Below are 16,518 nucleotides of genomic sequence, written 5' to 3'. Positions count from 1 at the left end.
AAGGGAGGGAGGGAGGGAGGGAGGGAGGGAGGGAGGGAGGGAAGGAGGGAGGGAAGGAAGAAGGGGGAAGGAAGGAAGGCAAAGAGAGAGGGAGGGAGGGAAAGAAAGAAGGAGAGAAGGAGGGATGGAAGGAGAAAAGAAAGAAGGGAGAGAGGGAAGAAGGGGAGGACTTGCAGCTGCCATTTGCCCAGTGCTTAGTGTGCCAGGCATTTGTGCTAAATGTTGGACATACTTCATCTTTTAATCTGCCAGCCACCCTCTGAGATAAGTATTTATTATTATTTCCATTTTGCAGATTCACTGAGCTGAGGTTTGGAGCAGTAAAGCTACCTATTCAAAGTGGCAAGACCACATGTGCAGGGTATAAAATCCAAGTCATAGCTGAATGGACCAGCGCATTCCTCCTCCATCACAATCAGACCACATCACTTCCAGATCTTATCACTCTGAATTTCCTTCACACAGAGGATCCTTCCACAGAATAATGCAAGCACAGAAGGCTTAATCCTTCTCTGTGTGTGCATGTGTGCATGTGCTCATGTGTGCACTATGAAATCACTTTAAAATGTTATATAAACCATAATGAGGTACCTCATTTCCAAAGAGATCAGTTGGCAAACATTTTAAAAGTTTGACAAGTCAATCCTGGTGAGGTAGTGGAGCAGTGAGAACTTTCTTACCCCTCTGGTGCAGGTATAAACTGCTAAAAATCATTCAAGAATGCAATTTGTTGATGTCTAGAAAAGCTGAACCATGTGACTCCCATGACCCAGCATTTCCTCACCCACCTGTATAGACAGGAATTTTATACATTTGCATAAAGAGTCACATGGAAGAATATTCATTGCTATAGTGCATGAAATCTAACAAAATTAAACTTATTAGATTTGGAAAGATACCACGTATCGGTTAACAGGAAAATGGATAAATAGAGGGAGATCATCATGCTGTGACAGTTTGGCTGGAAGTTAAACCAAACTAGAACCCCGGAACTCCTGTCAACAACATGGAGAACTATCAAATCAATACTGAAAAAAAAATAGCCGGGCGCGGTGGCTCATGCTGGTAATCCCAGTACTTCAGGAGGCCGAGGTGGGCAGATCAAGAGGTCAGGAGTTCGAGACCAGCCTGGTCACCATGGTGAAACCCCGTCTCTACTAAAAATACAAAAATTAGCTGGGTGTGGTGGTGCGTGCCTATAATCCCAGCTACTCAGGAGGCTGAGGCAGGAGAACTGCTTGAACCTGGACCCAGAAGGTGGAGGTTGCAGTGAGCCGAGATCACGCCATTACACTCCAGCCTGGGCAACAAGAGTGAAACCCTGTCTCAAAAAAAAAAGAAAGAAAAAAGGCTGCCAGAGACAACCAACAGTGTGACCACATTGATTCTCTAAAAGTGTAAAAGCCCACGGACACATACAAATGAAATAAAATTTAAAATCCTATATGGGAAAATTTAGGACAGCAGTTACCACTGAGGGAGAGAAGGAAGAGAATCATATGGTGAAAAGGCTTCAACTGTGTTTGCAATGTTTTCATGACTAAGCTGAGCGATGGGTATGTTAATGTTTATGAAATATTCTCTATAAGTTTTTTTGTATGCCTGAAATACTTCAACATCATGCAATTTTAAAAGAGGGGGAGGAAGACTAAGTGTGTTGCTTTCTATAAGAAATGCTATATAGCAGGGGTATAGCGGGGCTGAGAAGCCGCCAGACTGTTTGCTAACCTAGATAAAGCTTCTAATTTCTCCTGGCCTGGTTGGAGGTGCCTTGCCCTTGGCGGGTGGTCCAGCCCGTGATACAGCTGCACACAGCAATGCCTGTAAGCAGCAAGCATGGTAAACCTCCCAGGATGCCACCTCCGGCCTGCTGCAACACAGAGCACGTTCCCTGGGAAGCCGTGTTTCCTCCAGGTGAAGGATGGGATCACTCCATCTCTGTCACCTGCACAGAGAAGGAAGTGCTATAGAGAGACAGATTAGATCATCTATTATCAAGTAGGCATAAGACCGACCGAGGAGGCACCTGCCGCTCGCCAGATGTTCTATTCATTATCAGAGTCGTGGGGAGGGTGGGCCTTGATTCTTCCTCTCTGTCCCCGCAGTCCAGACTCTCAAGGGAAGAATCAGACAAGAGACTGGATCATGGACCAGCTCCCTCAAAACTGGCCTGATGATGGGGTGAGGTGGGGTGAGAGGTGCACCGCAGGCAGCACAGAGTACATTACTCCTGGGCTGTGAAAATACTCAGGAAGATGGTATAATATTTTGGAAGGTTCTTGTGTTCAGGCCAGTGACAAAGCATGATGAATGTCTCCCCTGGGACACTTAAAAGCCCAGCCAATACTACCATCGTTGTCATCATCATCATCGTCATCAAATGCTTACTCTGAGCCAGAAACCCTGCTAAGAGTTTCACCTGCATTTTCTTATGGACTCATGGCAAGGTCTTTACAAGGAAAGAATTATCCATGTCCCCAGGTGACAGCAGAGGAAACAGGCAGGGATAGGTAAGTAACCAACTGAGCTCCACCAAAGTGAACTGCCACAAACATACCATCTCCTCTACCTCACCACTGACCTGTCAATGACCTCCCCCAGGCATCCGCTCCACAGGTGGGGAGGTGGGCAGGGTCCCTGTGCTTCCTTATATCCCGGAAGCACTCTAGGCAGAAATGGCACACCCAGCACCTAGCATCCAGCACCCAGCACCCAGTACAGCCGTCTCTGACCAGCCAAGGCCCAGAGGTCTGGGCTTTAAGAGCATTAAAATTTCTAAAACGAGCACCTAGGAGTGTTACATGACTTTCCTCAAAACCCAAAAGGTTCTTCATGACTTTATGAATCTTCAGAGACGAGGATGAGCATGGCTGTTAGGTCTCCCACCAGGCGGCTAGCAAGACCTAACCCCGAGCCCCATCCCTGGTCATCTAGGGATCCCCTCATCACCTATCCACTCCTAATTGCTGGCTCTTGGAAACAAACAACACAGAGTGACTAACTCCACCAGCACCACCACCGTATCACCACTACCACCCAAAGCCCGCCGCCTTCCAAATCTACGGGCACATCACCATCTGATCTGGAAACCTCTTCCTATAACTCTGATGTTCTGTTTCAATGAGTCTGAGCCCAGACCCAGACACTCTATAAAATACCCCGAGATTATTCTGGTGGTCTTACAGATTTAGTACACATGGCCTTAAGCTATAGAAAGTTCTAACGGTGAAATTAGAGAATTCCATCTTATAGTAGGAGCAGGAGGAGATGGAGATTTCAGCTTTTCTGGCAGAGAACACAAAACTTAACTCCCTACCCCACCTGGAAACATTGGTTAGCAATTAGGTCACACAGGGAGAAATTATCCTTTAGAGTTTCACAAGCCAAGGATCTACATCAGCTCCACTCTGGCCCTCAGACACCCTCCCTCCTTTTCCCTAAAATTATCCCATCTGCAGCCAGGCTCATTTTCAAAGTCATGTTCACTTGTCTTGACCACAGGATGCCCAGGCAGATTACATGTTCTAGGTCCAAGGGAGGTGTATTAGTTCAGGCTACCATAACAAATACCACAGATTGGGTGGCTTCAACCATAGAATTTCTTCCTCACAGTTCTGGAGGCTGGAAGTCCAAGATCAAGGTGGCGGGTCAGGAGTTCAAGACCAGCCTGGCCAACGTGGGGAAATCCCATCTCTACTAAAAATAGAAAAATTTGCCGAGCTTGGTGGCAGGTGCTTATAATCCTAGCTACTCGGGAGGCTGGGGCAGGAGAATCGCTTGAATCTGGGAGCTGGATGTTGCAGTGAGCCAAGATCAAGCCACTGCACTCCAGCCTGGGTGACAGAGTGAGACTCTGTTTCAAAAAAAAAAAAAAAAAGGTGTTGGCAAAGTTGGTTTCTTCTGAGGCCTCTCTCCTTGGCTTATAGCTGGTCATCTGCTCCCTGCGTCCCCACATGGTCTTTCCTCTGTGTGGGTCTGTGTCCTAATCTTCTCTTCCAAGGACACCAGTGAGATTGGATTAGAGCCCACCATTGTGTTATCTCAATAACTTCTTTAAAGGCCCTATCTACAAATACAGTCACATTCTATAGTACTGGGGGTTAGGGCTTCAAAATGTGCACTGAGGGGCACAATTCAGCCCGTAACAGGAAGGAAAACAGCTTTCAGAGAAATGCAGGGAGTTCGTATGCCATGGATGATTCTCGCACCCACTGGGATCTTCCACCTGGATTTACATCCCCTCTCATTCCTCTCTGCTCCCCACAAACTCTAACATTTTATATTAACCCATGATACTATATTTCATTTTTTTTTTCTTTTGAGATGGAGTCTCACTTTCTCGCCCAGGCTGGAGTGCAGTGGTGCGATCTCGGCTCACTGCAACCCCCTGAGTTCAAGCGATTCTCCTGCCCAAGCCTCCCGAGTAGCTGGGATTACAGGTGTCTGCCACTGTGCCTGGCTAATTTTTGTATTTTTAGTAGAGATGGGGTTTCACCATCTTGGCCAGGCTAGTCTTGAACTCCTCACCTTGTGATCCACCTACCTTGGCCTCCCAAAGTGCTAGGACTACAGACCTGAGCCACCACGCATGGCCTACATTTTCTCTTTACAGCAGGAATTACAGAAAATTTAAAGCATCATTTCAAGTGCAGGAGATGAGCCCTGGAAAATATTGTCATCATGCCCAACACTGGCATGCACTCTCTTCTCTCTGGTTGGGTTCCTCTGTGCTCATTAATTAGTTCACTGAATAGCAGCCATCAGTCACTGGCGGACTCTTCTCTAAAACTCTATTCGATTTTCTTGAATTATCACCTGAGACAGGGTAAACAGGAGACGCGTGAAATATTCTGGAATTCCAAATTGATAGAGAGGTGTCATGCCAGGCACTGGCACCCATCAAACTGAATGACTCCGAATTTACGAAGACAGGATAGAGGCTGGAGAGGACGAGAAGAGATAAGGACAGGGTAGAGCTGAGGGAGTCCCCAGGTTTGTAAGCCCAGCCCAGTTCATCACAACTGGAAAGACAACAGCAGCCTGGACCTCAGCCTCACTGAACCCCAGATCCCCAGATCAGCTCTGGGGAGAGGATGTTTGCAGACGGTGTCCATTACCCCAGATAGAGAAAAAAGCCAAGAAGGCCCTTCTGACTGATAGTGTTGACCTGCCTTCAGCAAACAGTCTCCAAACATCAACAACATGGCATCAGGAGGTGGTTTTGGTAAACTGTTTGCTTGAAAAAAAGAGTAATTATTTTATTTTATTTTTCAGCTTTTATTTTGGCTTCAAAGGTACATGTGCAGGTTTGTTACACGGGTATATTGCATGACACTGAGGTTTGGGGTATGAATGATTCTGCAACCCACATAGTGAACATAGTACCCAATAAGTAGTTTTTCAGCATACACCTACCTCTCCCTTTTCTAGTAGGCCCTGCCATCTGTTGTTGCCATCTTTATGTCCATGTGTACTCAATGTCTAGCTCTCACTTATAAGTGAGAACATTCGGTATTTGGTTTTCTGTTACTGCATTAATTTGCTTAGTATAATGGCCTCCAGCTGCATCCATGTTGCTGCAAAGAACATGATTTTGTTCATTTTTATGGCTAAATAGTATTCCATGGTGTATATATATATCACATTTTCATTATCCAGTCCATTATTGATGGGCACTGAGGTTGATTCCATGTCTTTGCTATTGAAGAGTCATTATTTTAAAAAACATTTGCCAAATCTTTGTGGACATTGCCCAAAGTGTATTTTTCCCAGCACTCCTCCTGTCTTGGGCCAAAGCCTCTTCTTGACCAGAAGGCAGATAATGACTAGAGGCAGATCTTGACATTGAGATCCAGAAATGGTCCCATTTGCTCAACAGAATCTGTTCTTTGGGAAAAGGTTACTCCAGGTGAGGGAGTTTTGAGGATGCCTGGGCTTACTACAGGTGCCAACATGCAGTCAGCCCTGTCCCCAGAGCTCTGTCTCCAGTCTCCGCCTATTCCCCCTATGCTTGTTCTGCTCTTCCAAGCCCTTGAACCCTGCCCGGCCTGGATATATTCCCCCACTCCCCACTGTCAATGACCTCTTGCCTTAAGAGTGTGTCTAAAATGTTAACACTATATGGATCAAAGAAATGCACACTGAGGCTTCTGGAAGCCAGATATGTATAAGCTCTTCAGAAGCAATTTGGAAATGGCTGAACTGAGACTGGCCTGCCCGCCACTTGCAGGAGCGGGAGGTCTCATTAGGCTGGACTTTCTCTCCCTTCCGGGAGCCTGCTGTTCAGAGACCAGCAGTCGATCACTTGGGGGCAGGGAAAGAGGGGGATGAAATCTACAGCTTTAGGAAAATGGAGCTGAAAACATTTAACATTGAATCATAAACAGAAGCAAGAAATTAGAGAGAGGTCAGGGAACAGGAAATCAAGAGAGGAGAGGTCCATTCCCAGGAAATAAGATTTGGTTGGGCAATGACATTCAGCAGCCTTTCGTGGAGATACTGATCACTGGGGCAGGGCTGGCTGCTGCACCACTGTCAGAGGAGTCTGACCCCGAGGGGATATTCTGACTGCCGCCCTTCACTGAATTCTCTAATTGTGCCCAGAAGCTCAGCCCTAGGCATAGATATTTTATGTCTGAGAAAGGGACAAAGAGCTCAGTTGGAAGTGGGCATCCTCTTTCAACCCAAAAAGGAATGCATGGTGCAGGTTCTAGTGGGACTTTCAAAGACAGGGTATATTTCTAGCATTTCTCCAGATGCTAACCGATTTATACCTTTGGGCAATTGCATAAATTCCCTGGCAATACAAGTCTATAGCTGTTCTGAGGGCCCTGAGTCAAGTGTTTTGTAGGGGCTAGAAAGGCAGAGATGAATAAAACATGGCTCTAGAGCCACCCAGAGTAATGGGAGAGACAGATATATTGACCACAAAGCATAATATTAAGCAAGGCAGTTGGTGATGAATTGGTCTACATCCATGTGACATAAAAATAAGTCGGACAGAGCAGGCACCATAGCTCATGCTTGTAGTCCCAGAACTTTGGGAGGCCAAGGCAGGCAGATCGCTGGAACCCAGGAGTTTGAGATCAGCCTGGGCAACATGGCGAAACCCCGTCTCTAGAAAAACACAAATTTGCCAGGCGTGGTATATGTCTGTGGTCCCAGCTACTCAGGAGGCTGAGGTGGGAGAATCACTTTAGTCCAGGAGGCAGAGGTTGCAGTGAGCCGAGATCCCAACACTGCACTGCATCTTGGTGACAGAGTGAGACTCTGCTTCAAAAAAAAGAAAAGGAAGAGGAAGGAAAGAAGGAAGGAAGGAAGGAAGGAAGGAAGGAAGGAAGGAAGGAAGGAAGGAAGGAAGGAAGGAAGGAAGGAAGGAAGGAAGGAAGGAAGGAAAAGGGAAAAGGAAAGGGAAAGAGAAAGGTCAGAAAGACCCAGAATGCAACTCCAGACTTCCTCATCCCACCTGATGGTCTTTGAACCAGTTATATCGTTCCCTGGAAATTCCATTTCCCGGATCTAAGAAGTAGAGCCCTCATTTCTATGAAGATCCACAAGGCAAGGAGTGGGGCAGTGCGGCTCACAGGGAAAGAAAGGCCCAGGGCACTGTTCTGAAGCCGCCTGAGGGTATGCACCTTGGGTGGATTTCTAGAATCCCTATTGAGATTTGCACCATCTAAGTAAAATGAATCTGAAGAGGTCATCTGGAGATAAAACTATCCCTATGTTTGGCCCAAGGTCAGTGCTGAACAAATGGGAAAGTAAGCAAGAGAATGAATGGGGTAAATAGCAGAAGTGATTCAGGACTGACTCATCTCTCAGCAAAATCTCCAGTTGAACCCCTGAGAATAAAGATTTTATTTATTTATTTATTTGTTTGTTTAACAAACATATTGCACTTAATTTGTGCCAGGCATTATTCTCAGTGCTTCACCTAAAAAAAACAGTTTAATATTCACTATAATCGAAGGAAGTATTAATATTATCTCCATTTTACAGATAAGAAACCTAAACAGAGAGGTTTAGTACCTTGGACAATGTCACACAGCTAAAAAGTAGCCAAGACAGTTTTTGAATACAGGCATTGTGGCTCTGGGAATCCACATTGCTTCTCTATTAAGGAGGCTAAAAGGTCATCTGAAGCCTCAAGGAGCCTGGTACCAGTCACACCCATCTACAGCAGTCAGCTCAGGCGGGAAGCTGCTAAGGTGGCGTTCAGAGCCCAGGTGTGGTCCTCAGCCTCTGCCTTGATTCAAGAAGCCCAGTTTAAGGGCCTCCCCATCCACCCCCAAGGATATTATCAGGTGCCCCCAAGCCCAGAGGCCTCAATTCTTCTACCCAGATCTGTGAAGTGTCCTTGGGTCTGTGGTGGCACTGGCCACCCCAGGTCCTCCTAGAAAGGGTCCCTGTCACGCTCCTCCAGTGGCCAAGGTCTGTCCTTGTGCCAAATGCAGCTGATCCGTAGTAGCTGCCTGCAATATTGAATGGAAAAGAACTTGGGGTCACATCTGGGCTCACCAGGAAAGACACGGTGGTCCATCAGTGATGTCCCCAAGGGCGTAGGAAACAGGTTATCGGCCACTGGCCTAGCATCTCACTCAAGCCTATGGCTGATGCTCACAGCCCTCTGCCCAAGCTGGGCTGGGTGTTTTCTTTCTGTAACCTTCAGGCTGTTCTGCTACTACCTCAGTTAGGACTCTTCTGATTGCAAGTGTCAGAAATCCAGCTCTACCTGAACACGCAAAAAAGGAGAAATAACTTACTTAACTGAATTTTGCAGGGGCAGATTTCTCAACCTTTCCATCTCTCATGTATGCTTTCTTCTGGAACAACTTCATTCTCATGCAGATTCCCCTCTCAGGATAGCAAATATGGCAAAAAATGGCTACCAGGACTGACAAGCTGGTCTTTCAGCTATAGTTTCAAGGGAAGCTCCAGAGTTGAGTCTCATTGGCTTAAGTTGGATCACATGACCTCCCCTAAGCCAATCATTGTGGCCAGGGGATGTTCCAGAGGGCCAGGCCTGCGTCCCAGGTTGGCTCCTGTAATGAAATGGGGAGATGGGAATGGAGATTAATCTCACTTGCCATCTAGCAACCTATGGTGGAAAAGGGCTGGCTCTCCAAAGGAAACTTGGGATGCTTTTCTCAGCATTTTAAACACCTTAAAACCGCATTTTAAGAAGGTTTTTCTGGGAAAATGTTTACGGGATGGATTAGAGCATTGACTGTGTACTATGCCAACAAGCCGGTCTTGGCTCCTGTTCCCTGGTTTGTGTTTATAGACTTCAGTCCTGGGAAGATGGATTCTTTCCTGACTGTCTTGATCATTCACATCAGAAGACTTCTGTTCCTTGGGATTTTATTTTTTAATTATGGGAAATTTTCAGATATAATCAAAAGTGTTGAAAATAATCCGTGTCTGTTCCTCAGCTTCAACAATGATTAACTCAGGGCCAATTTTGTTTCATCTATAGCCCCGCCCATCCCCACCCCACCCTGGATTACTTTGAAGCTCATCCAGACATCATATGTCTTTAAGATGCTCAGATTGCAAGGTCCTACAAGAGCTAGAGATTCCATTCTCCCTGAGAAGAAAGGAATCTAGCCTGTTATTATACGTCACTTAGCAGAGGAGAGTCTTGTCTTTCCTCCTCCACAAACATGGCCCAACTCTCCTTACTTGATATTATACTTTGAATCTTTATGAGTGGAAAATTGCACTCTGTTTATTCTTGTCTGGAAGTGCTCAGCTGGAGTGATTGCAATGTTATCTCCCTGGGCATCCCCATTGTCCTCATCCTGCTGTTGTCCCCGACCCCATTTCAACCCACTTTGCCTGTAGCCTTGTTTTACGACCTGCTCCCTGCCTCCTGTTACCTGATTTCTAGGGTCCCTTTCCCCATTTTCCTAGCGTTCTAACATATACATGGTCCAGAGAACAACAATAGCCTGAAAAAACTCTATTTCCCATTTTATAATCCCAACACAGAGCGATCTGTCTCCCCTGCACCTTAACAGCCTACAAATGGCTGCAGATACACGCATCAAAGAGCCATTCGGCTGCTCACGTGAACAGACTTCCCTTGCGCTTCCAAACATCATGTTGTCTCTGCCACAGCAATACTCCTTGAATAGCTAATAAATGCAAAAGAAAGTTTGGGAGGAAAAAAAAGTTACAGAAAAATTATTATTATTACTTAAAGAGCCACAGAAAGATAGCAAGGTTCTTCTAAAGTTACAACACCATCGTTAGCAGCTGCAGGGTACATGAAAGCCAGGGGCCGGGGGAGGGAAGATAGGGCATATTTCAAAGCTGACTGCTGCAGTAACAAAATGCGAAGGGGGTGTTGTGTGGAATACGCCAAGTGTTTGAAGTGGACAAGGTTTCTAGCATGTTGCCTTGATGCCTATACATACTTAATAACAGATGTTTGGTCTCTCTAGGCAGATAATTGTCCTTCTGTAAGGTTGACTTGACCTGCCTGAACGGTCCAGCTTTGAGCGCTGCAGCAGTAACAAATGATCCTAGCTTCTCTCTTTTTTACTAGGGGAGATGCTCAGCCACGCTTCCTTTTAAGCACATAATTACTCGGCAGCAACTGAAGGCCATACATTCCCCTCTCCTAATGGCCATGGAGCCATTCGGTCATAATTTATGGGGACAGGGTTCAAAGTTTTAATAATATTTGGATAATATCATTGCCCACACGTCGGGGGCGTCGTGATGAATAGAAGGAGAGTGGGCTTATTTCGATTCCATGCATGACAGTGAGGACGTTAACGACTGGGTGCCCGGCGTGGCCTTTATGGAAACTGCCACCAGGCCATCAGCTCATGAATTATAGATCTGGGCATGAAGGATCACATAGGGACGTTGTTCATGAGGAACTGTCCTGTTAGCGCCTCTTCCTTATGCAGATAAATGAATTGCAGGGAATACCAAAACGGCGTAAATAAGCCCTTAGTGGATAACATATTAGAACATCAACATAAAAAACCCAGTGCTGGGGCCTGCTTGGGGATATTTATGTTTATACTCTCTGCTCAAGTGGCTCCCTGATTTTTTGGCTTCTTACTGCTCACCTCATAATTCCAACCTGCTAACGGCACCTCTGGGCATGTTTCTCAGATGCTCTGTGGTGCCTGTTGACATTTGTACACAAGTTTGCTCAGAGAAGTGCTTTTGGTTGGGCAGATGGGTAAAGACTCATCAAATTCAAAACAGACCTAGTTAGCATTGTCTTAGTGACATGGTGGGGTGTCCCTAAAACGGAGGCCAGACACTGGCAGGTGCTAGTGGAAAAAGAAGGGGCAACTATGTCCCCAAAAGTAGAAAGAAGGGAGACGTTCTCAGCCAGAAACCAGATAGAAAAGAGCCTTGGAGAATATCGAGTTCAACCACACTACTCCCAAAAAGCAGGTGGCAAAATTGAGGTTCAGAGGAGAGCAGGGACTCCCCCTAAATTATAAAACTTTGTTGCCAAGCCAAGATTCCTCACTCCCAAGTGTGGCCCCAGGCTGCCTTATCTGGCCTGAGTTTTCTCTCCCCAAAACGTAAACATTCAACACCAGCCCCAAATGATAGTGTTAAGACTAAAACAATGTTTGCCAACTTCCTCCTGTTAATCTAGACTGACTCACTCTGAACTTTGACAAGGTTCGCGTGCCGTGAGCAATCGTTGAACTTACACACTCGATATCCATTTAATCTGAAGGATTTATTTGGAAAGAACAGCAATTATAGCTGCACCTCAGAATAACTAGGAAACGGCGCATTTAAATCTCTTTAAATAGCTTGCAGGAGTTCTAAATAGCTCCCCCACGCCCAGGTTCTGATCTGGAGTTCTCATTTGCCTGGGCCGTTTACAGAGCCCAGGAGTGGTTTGGAGCAGGTTTCAAACGTGGAGGTTTGTTTCTCTACTGGGAGGCGCTTTATGTGGGGGGTTTTCTGTTTTCTGACACATCTAGAGATGTGTTCTTTTTTTATCTTGCCAGGAGAAAGAAGGTAACCATGTTCTGCTGAATAAAGGCCAAGAACATTTACCCAGTTATAATTTTTTTAATAATCATACAAAAAATTAACTTTTGGGGATCACAGCTTTATGAAATTTAAGACATATATAGAACCATGTAACTACCATCACAATCAGGATACAGAACAATTCCATCACCTCCAAATCTCCCATTAAAAAGTAAAATCCCAGCCAGGGATGGGAGCTCATGCCTGTCATCCTAACATTTTGGGAGGCTGAGGTGGGAGGATTGCTTGAGCCCAGGAGTTCGAGACCAGTATGGGCAACAAAGCAAGACCCCCATGTCTACAAAAATAAAATATTTAGCCAGGCATGGTGGTGCACACCTGTAATTCCAACTACTCAAGAGGCTGAGGTGGGAGGATGGCTTGAGCTCAGGACTTTGAGGCTGCAGTGGATGATGATCACACCACTGCACTCCAGCCTGGGCGACAGAGAGGGCTTGAGCTCAGGACTTTGAGGCTGCAGTGGATGATGATCACACCACTGCACTCCAGCCTGGGCGACAGAGAGACCCTGTCCACTCCCAAAAAAAGTCAAACCTTCCCTTGATCCCTAACCCCTAATCCCCACTGATCTGTTCTCCATCACAATAACTCTGTTTTTTGGGAGTGTTGTATAAATGGGTTTATACAGTATGTCACCTTTTGAGACTGGCTTCTTTCACTCAGCATAGTGCCTTCGAGATCCATTCAAGCCCTTGTCTGTATCTACAGTTCAGTCCTCTTTGTTGCTGAGTCATATTCCATCACAGAGCTCAGACCTCGAGTCAGGCATCACCAGGCACTTACGGGATGAGGACAGTGGCTAATGGCTGTGATATGTGTGCTGTGTGTACCACACTCTGTCCTGGTGTTTTACTGTACTAACTCATGTAACCTCTCAACAACCTAGTGGGGTGACTACTAGCATGTTATCCATTTTGCATTAGGAAATTAAACCATAAAGAGGCTACATAACTTGCCCAAGGTCACACAACTGGTAAGTCAGGAACCACCTATAAGGTTAGAACCTGCCAACCCTTGTGCTTCTTCATGGGACATCCTAATTATAAATATCTCTGGAAGGGAGAGGAGAAATGCCAATCCCCAGGGAGGTGTAAATGGCTGACAACACCACCTTGCCGAGAGCAGGCTGTGCCAGGGTTTGAGAAGGACAGCTGACATGATCAGGAGGAAAAGAAGGAAAGGGGCCCCGGGATCCCACTACCACATGCCACAGAGTGTGCACCCAGATACTCACACACACCCCAAAGGGAAAGGGAGGGAAGCAGGGGAAGGCAGCACTTCACATAAATGTAGTGGCTAACAAATAGGAAACATCCTGGCCTCTGCCCATCCTACTAAGTCTCAGGGGTTGAGAAAAGAACCAGATCTGAGAATTTCAAATTAATTGCCATGAATCCTGGAACTGTCAATCTCAGGCTTTCAACAGCGCGGTCATCAGCTGTCTTACCTAGTCTCCTTTGAAGCCTGAGATGTGGCTGCTGTCCTTGGAATCATAACAACCTAAAACATAAATGTGGAATTCCAGGAGTGATTTCACCCAGCATTGAGCCTGTGGGGAAACTGAGGCCTAGCAAGAGAATGGACTTGGCCAAAGGCACATAGCAAATCAGTAGCAGATCCGGAACTGTAACCCAGATCCCTTCCTCCATATATCCACCCATTCATTCATTCAACAACTGAATGTACCATGTGCCAAGCACTTTTCTGGAAGCTGGAGACAAAGGGTGATGAAGACACAGTACTTGCCTTCATGGAGTTATAGTTTTGGCAGGAGAAAGATATTAAACAAGTGATCACAAGCAAATAGATAATTTAAAGTCATAGGGAAGATTTTAAAATTTTCTCAAGACCCCTAGCAAGTATGTTTCCAACTCACCTCAGCTGCTTCTATTTCCTAAATCAACAAGATGAAGTTTCCTGTAGCAGTAAAAGCCTCCATGTGCCCTCTCAATAAGATCATGCAAAAAGGTGGTTATGTCGTTCTATAATATTTTAATCACAGGTGTTGAATGTTGGCTCTCCAAATACCACTAACAGTCTGTTGGTAAAGCAAAGCTGAATTGATTGGTCACTGCAATGAGGGAGAACACCACCTCAAAAGAGCTTTGGCAGTACTATGGTTTGGATGTTTGATGCCTCCAAACCTCATGGCAAAGTATGATCCTCACTGTGGGAGGTGTGGACTAATAGGAAGTGTTTGGGTCATGGGGTGGATCCTTCATAAACGGCTTCGTTCGCTTGTTGCAGCAAGAGTGAGTTCTCACTCTATTAGTTCCTGCAAGAACTTGTTAAAAAGAGCCTGGCATCTTCCCTCCTCCTCCCTATTTCTTTTGCTTCCTCTCTCACCGTGTGATCTCGGCACATGCCAGCTACCATTTACCTTCCACCGGAAGTAGAAACAGCCTGAGGTCCCCACCAGAAGAAGATGCTGGCACTGTGTTTCCTGTACAGCCTACAGAAGTGTGAGCCAGATAAATCTCTTTCCTTTGTAAATTACCCAGCCTCAGGTATTTCTTTACAGCAATGCAAACAGACTAAGACAGGCAGCATCTTAAATGGGGAAGGGCAAGGTTATTTTTACTGAGATTCTCTAGTCTGGTTTAAAGAGTATTTTCAAAGGGAGGAGGCGTTGGTTAGAATCAGGTAAGTACCATGTTATGATAGGTTAGAATTGGCAGAAACAGTAAAGTGAGGGTTTTGAGGGGGATGCTTCAAAGAGTCTTAGAGGGTAAAGCATTGAATGCTTTATATTGGAGAATTGATGGTTTTTTCAGGATATGCCGGTAATTAACTATAAAATTAGTTGACTAGGCAAGAATATTGCTGGAATAGTAAAGTTATGCTAATAAAAACAAAGGGATAGTAAAATCATGTTATTATAAAAGTAAGCCATGTGGGGTAGATGACTTAGGTTCCCATAGAAATGATGCCTGTTCATCCTAAGCTAGCCAATAGAAGCAATCATAGTAATAACATCTACCACTCTACGCCAATCAGCAAATGTTAGGAAGACATGAGGAAACCTATTTTACAGCTGCTGACTCTGAAGTGGAGAGGGGCCAAAATGTTTAGCCCAAGACCTCAACTTTGAAGCAGGAAAATCAGGATTAGAATGCAGGTCTGTCCTTCTCTGTCTCTGCTCTATTGCCACCCAGCCAAAGGGACAAAACAAAAGCAAAAACAAAAAAAAAAAACAAGAAGAAAAAATTACCCATGATCCCATTACCAATATTATTATTCTGCCCTGAATGGTCTCCTTTAGCTCAAGTCCACCTGGGGAATTTTGCCTCAGACTGAAAGGTTCAAAGATAAGATCTTCTCTGTAAAACTGCCAGCAAATCACCACCTCCTCCTCGTTCATCACCATCACTACCATCACCCCCATCACCTCCACCACCATCTCTACCTCTACCACCTCCACCTCCACCACCACTATCTTCATCACCATCTCCACCACCATCTTTACCTCCACCACCTCCATCACCATTTCCACTGCCACCACCACCACCTCAACCACCACCACCATCTCCATGACTGTCTTCACCTTTACCACTTCCACCACTACCCCCATCACCACCACCATCTCCATCACCATCTTTACCACCGCCTCTGCCTCCATCACCGCTACTGCCAGCATCTCCATTACTACCTTCACCATCATCACCACCACCTCACCTCTACAATCATTTTCACCTCCAACACCACTACCACTGCTGCCACCACTATCTCCATTATCATCTCCACCACCATCACCACCATCATTACCTCCTCCATCTCCACCACCAGCACTACCATCACCACCACCTCCACCACCATTCCACCACCATCACCACCACCTCCACCACCACCACCATCTCCACCACAATCTTTACGTCCACAACATTCACCACCACCACCATCTTTATCACCATCTCTACCACCATCTTCACCTCCACCACCACTACCACCATCTCCATTACCATCTCCACCACATCACCACCACCATCACCACCACATCCACCACCATCATCACTATCTCTATCACCATCTCCACCATCATCTTCACCTCACCCACCATTATCATCACCATCACCACCACCTCCAACACCACTACCACTACTGCCACCATCACTACCAACTATCTCTATCAGCATCTTTACCACCACCACCACCTCCACCATCATCACCACCTCTACCTCCACCACCACCACCATCACCATCACCATCACCATCACCTCCACCACCATCACCGTCTCCATCACCACCAACTCCATCTTCACCACTACCACCAGCACCACCATATCTACCACCATCTCCACCACCATCACAGCCACCTGCACTGGGGTGATCATGCCTTCTTTGTGACATTTCAGAAGGGCTATTGCAACATTCTCCAGGGGTCTTTGCAAGTTGTTTGTGCAAATTATCAGTGCTCTCACTAGACTGTGAGCTGCTTGAGGGTAGGGACCTCCTGATTTACCTCAGAGCCTCCAAGCA

General features: G+C 46.0%; 1 pseudogene; it reads right to left on the bottom strand.

The window, feature by feature from the left end:
• Window positions 1-15,409, bottom strand: part of LOC112614707 — a 32,381-nt pseudogene extending 16,972 nt beyond the window's left edge.
• Window positions 15,410-16,518: the final 1,109 nt, after the last annotated feature.

Source organism: Theropithecus gelada, chromosome 20, assembly GCF_003255815.1.
Source record: "Theropithecus gelada isolate Dixy chromosome 20, Tgel_1.0, whole genome shotgun sequence".
Classification (NCBI taxonomy): Eukaryota; Metazoa; Chordata; class Mammalia; order Primates; family Cercopithecidae; genus Theropithecus; species Theropithecus gelada.
The sequence above is the reverse complement of the archived record's forward strand: the minus strand, read 5'-3'. Positions and strand labels throughout refer to the sequence as shown.